General features: G+C 35.0%; 1 long non-coding RNA gene across 1 annotated transcript; it reads left to right on the top strand.

The window, feature by feature from the left end:
- The first annotated feature begins 898 nt into the window (after positions 1-898).
- LOC149921920 (uncharacterized) lies at positions 899-1,312 on the top strand. Its single transcript, XR_016477343.1, has 3 exons — positions 899-1,051; positions 1,120-1,213; positions 1,280-1,312. It is a non-coding gene; the product is annotated as an uncharacterized LOC149921920 (long non-coding RNA).
- Positions 1,313-5,085: the final 3,773 nt, after the last annotated feature.

The raw sequence follows: 5,085 nt of genomic DNA, 5'->3' as shown, positions 1-5,085 counted from the left end.
ATCAAGCGGTGAAATCAAAAGAAATTACGGAAAAGGAGAGATTTAGATTCTATAATGACAATGTTCAGACCCCTCATATTTATGGAAAACCCAAAATTCATAATCCGAATAACCCACTACGAACTATAGTAGCTTCATATGGAAACCCAACGTACAACACGGGAAAAATTTTATGTAATATAATTTCCCCTTTAATTGGAAACAATATTTCTTGTTTAAAAAACTCTGAAGATTGTATTAATTAATTTTTATACGAGCGAAATTTACCGCCAAGTGATCTGCCATTTTTTATTTCGGGGTGACGTTTTAGGACTTTAATCACGCGCTGTTCGCGCTATAACCGGCTTTAACAGCGCTCTGTTCCCCGCGCGCGCTTGCTCCGCGTGCGGTCTGCGGAGGGAAGGCGAAAGAAAATGGCAGCTCGCTTGGCGGTAAATTTCGCTCGTTTAAAAATTAATTTTCGTCATTAAAAAAGATACAATTTTGCGACTGATATTTTTTAGTATATTTAAACATGATCTTTCAAATAGACCCAAGTTTTACCCAACCTGGACTTTTCCTTTAAATCTCCTTGTTGTGTTATATATTAAATCTCCTTGTTGTGTTATATATTAAATCTCCTTGTTGTATTAATTATTAAATCTCCTTGTTGGGTTAAATACTATATCTCCTTAATGTTATATATTAAATTTTACCTAATATATATTATATTTAAAGTTTCAAGACTTTTCGACTAATTGGTTTGTATTCGAGTTGTTTAACCTTTTAAAATTTTTGAGAGCTGTTGCGCATCAAATTGTCCAAAAGAGGGGGAACTAACCTATTTACAATATTTCAGTGTGTTGGTGATCTCCACAATCACAAACTAATACAGGACAGTTTATCATTTTAGGTTGTAGCAGAGACTTCAATTTTTTAAGTATCCCTGATGTTGGCAAGTGCGGTAGTGCAGCTTCTACAAAATTTTGAATGGTCGCTAGTGTAGCAACAAATGCTCTACTAGGGTACTGAAGATTTCCAAGATCAGATCTACTGATGAGTCAAAATAGTGGTGAGTCTGAAGCCGGTATACTGATTTCCTTGAAACTACATATTTCAAAAGCACCATCTTTTTCACAGTAGCGGAGAATTACTCCTCCAATGTACACCAGGGTGGATGGTCTGTTTTCAGGGAAATCATTCAATTGATCAAGCAACATCAAAATGTTATCTGGTACGATTTTTGTGCAGTCATATTCGTCTTCGGGAAAGATGTCATAATCATTGAAAATTCTTTCAGTTTCAGGCAATCCCAATATTGGCTTCCTCAGTGGTTTTTTTTATGAAGAACACCCTTCTCAAGTTCTTTATTTAATACTTGGATTGAGTGCGCTTCTGGGTTTTCAATGATAGAAACTTTTGAATTGATCGTAGTTTCTTGACTGTTTTCGGATATAATTAGAGATAAGTCGGATCTCTCTTCGGTTTTAATTGTGTTCTTGTTTTCAGTTATCTCAGTAGATGCGATCTTGATACTTTTTTCCCTCGAGTTTTCTAGACATATTTTTTTCTTTGGTAAACTATTTTCTGTTTCTCTAAGAGGCATTATTTGAGGTTGCATATATGATGGATAACCGGGAAATATTGACGGAATAATGATTTTGCATAATCTTCGAATTTTTAGCCCTGAAAGTTTAAGCATACAAATTCATATCATGAATCTCGAGTTGTTTCAGTCAAAAAATTATTGACAATACCTCGTTTAAAACAAAATTCTTTAAAATGAATGCCACAAACGAGGGTTGATGAATTAGATCGCAATATTTGGCTCAAAATATTTCCTTGTAATGGGTTTAAGCCATTCATTAGATTTACAGAACTATACACAACAAACTTTTACCATTTTAAATGTTTATTACGTGTTTTTTATTGAAACATAATAATTAAAGTTAAAAAAGAGGCCAAACTGTGTTTTATTTACTATTTTATTTAATGTTCTCAGTTTTACATTTTCAAATTCACGCGCGCGAGACGACTCCAAGGCTTAAAATCCGATGCAGAGACGCTTCCTCGCCTTAAAAATATCGCCGATTTCAAAAATAGATTGTGAGCGAACCAAATGATGGAAAATTACGCTATTAGGCTTGCAATTATTAATGAAACTTACTTGAAATCATATAAGAAACTCGGCAATGACGTAAATCGGTAAAGTTACGAAAAACGTTCGGAAAAGCGATCCACTTTACAAAATATTTTCCCATAGGAAAGCATTAGGAAGATACGGGAACGACTCATAATTTCGAAAAATCACAACTCCGAATACAAAATTCCCATAAATTCCCATATCGCCGATTCCCATTTTCCGAATTCCCATAACTCCGAATTCCCATTACGTAGAATTCTCATATCTTCGAACCAAAACCCCGAATACAAAATTCCCATTACTTCGCATTCCCATAACTTCGACTTCCCATAACTTCGAATTCCCATAACTTCAAATTCCCATAACTTCAAATTCCCATAACTTCGAATTCCCATAACTTCGAATTCCCATAACTTTGAATTCCCATAACTTTGAATTCCCATAACTTCGAATTCCCATAACTTCGAATTCCCATAACTTCGAATAGTAGTTTTTTGGGTACGGAAATGCTAATTATTATTCTCAACTCAATGGTGAAGTTTGTTTTCGTTGTAAAGCTCTCTTGCGGAAGTGAATAGGAGAAAGCGTGTTGATTTCAAATAAATGATGAAAAAAGGACTATAATTAACGGAAATAATGGAAAGATTCAATAGGCCATATCATAAGTAACATAATAACAGTAAGTATGACAATTAACGAAATTTACAACGGAACTGATTTTCATAGCTATTGCGCAATCCAGATGTTTTATCAGCACAGAGCCCCCTAGTGTCTAAAACACGCGAGACTTCCACCTAAGCCAAAATATCTGGTTTCCGATAGATCGGCGGAATATTACACTTAATTGATAAAATAAAAAATAAAATTCGGTGGCACGAGCCCAAATATGTTTTTTGGCACACGTGATTCGCACGCGGGTTTCAAAACAAAGGCAAAGTTCCTCACGACTCCAGAACGGCCTCTCCGATATTAGGATTATATTCTTAAAGAAAATTATTCACCAAGGACGGTAACTTCAAGAGAGTATCTTTGTCGCAAAAAGGTTCTGTAAGGAAATTAGAATTAAAGCAATAGAAAGTGTCCTACTTATTGTAGTTATGGCACCTATGGCTATATCTAGTTATATATTTGAAACTCAGGTATTATAAATATCATACGTCTATAATATTTTTCAATAAGTATATCACTTTGGAAAATATTTTACTAACGTCTCGTAAGAGCTAATCACAGAGTGACGTCATCATAGTACGAAAATCGCCCCGCTAGACCCGATAACGAGCAGAAGCAAAACGTCACCGAAGTCCATTATAAAGTCTCTCGTATCTAGCTCTCAGTAAAAGTTTTGCATGTAGAACATAGGAAGTGACAGACTTATGTAAAATATTATAAACTGATGTAAATATGTACTGGTGAAATAACATCACCCGAGTTCAACTGATAAATTACCTATACTTGAAAATAATCATTAATGATTATTTGTAATTTAAGATTAAATCTTGTCACATCAGGGCCGTGCCGAGCTTTCGTGGGGCTTCGATTTGCACCCCCGCCCCCTTGAACTTTTCCCGTGGGCACCTTCAACTTGCGGGCCCCCTAACAGTCCCTCATGGGCCCTTTTCAACGGGACAATGCGGATTTTGCCCCCCCCCTTCCACTTTCCCCACGTCTGCACGGCCCTGTGTCCCATATCAACTCAATCTAATTATCACCCCGATAATCAACCCCGATCATTGCCAATTTATTTGTTGATAATTTGGAAGACGTTTTATGGACGATATTTTCTTTGCGTGGTCAGGCAATAGACAAAATTTAGACGCTTTTGACCAATCTATTAATAATATTAATTCGAAAATTAAATTTACTTTAGAATTAGAAAACTCTGGTTGATTATCATTTTTAGATATTAATATTGAGAAAAAACAAAATGGCTTATGTTTCACGATGTACCAAAAACCCACTCATTCAAAAACGTTTCTAAATTTCAATTCCAATCATCCTCACCAGGTGAAAACATCAGTGATAAAGGGTCAAAAAAGCCACATTGAGAAAATATCTGATAATCCCATTTTAGATAAACAAATTATAACTAATCAATGAACAAGCTCGGACTATCCTAAAAATTTGGTGACTTCTATTCTGAACCAAAATATAGTTCAAAATTTAAAACCAGTTGATTCTGAAAAATTAAAAACATTGGTTCTCCCATACATGAAGAACACGACGGAAAAATTAAAACGTATTTTAAAACCATTTGGTATAAATATAGTTTCGAAAACCACTATCACATTAGGAAAACAACTTTCAAAATTAAAACCAAAAATTTCCGAAGAAAATTTACGAGGTGTAATTTATGAAATTCCCTGCTCGTGTTCTAATGTATACATTGGATAAACCAAACGTTCAATTACCGATAGAATTGAAGAACATAAAATTTGTATAAAGAACTGTGATTTGACAAATGGTATTGCGAAGCATATTTGGGAAAATTCTTAGAAGGCATATTTATTCGAAAAAAGGGTACTTTAAATTTAGATAGAGGCTGTTCAGAAATAACTTAATAGGTAGTTTTTTTTCGCCTGTCCCAGGACAAAAAGTGTAAACTTTTTACCCTAAAATGTTTTATTCGCCTGTTCTCGGGGTAAGATTTACCCTGTTCCGAATTTTGTTCGCTTGTTCCAGAGCTCAAACGTTACACTTTTTACTCCTCCTTGAAAGGAGGTGTAGAGGGACTAATCTAGCTTAAATATAAAACTAGCTGAGGGCCCGCCTGTAAGGCGGGCTTCTCAGCTAGTTTTATATTTACCTTAAGTGTGTACCTCCGTGTACCTTCGGCGACGCCACGTTAGAGGCGCTTATATAGATTCGTCTGCTTAAATTTCATTTCACGAAAACATAACGGGTTTTGAAGCTTTTAATAACGAATATCCAATTGTTAAATGCTATTCAATGACTATAAAAGTTGC

This window comes from Leiobunum rupestre, chromosome 11 (genome assembly GCF_980474605.1).
Source record: "Leiobunum rupestre chromosome 11, qqLeiRupe1.1.hap1, whole genome shotgun sequence".
NCBI lineage: Eukaryota > Metazoa > Arthropoda > Arachnida > Opiliones > Sclerosomatidae > Leiobunum > Leiobunum rupestre.
This window is presented reverse-complemented; position numbering and strand designations above follow the sequence as displayed.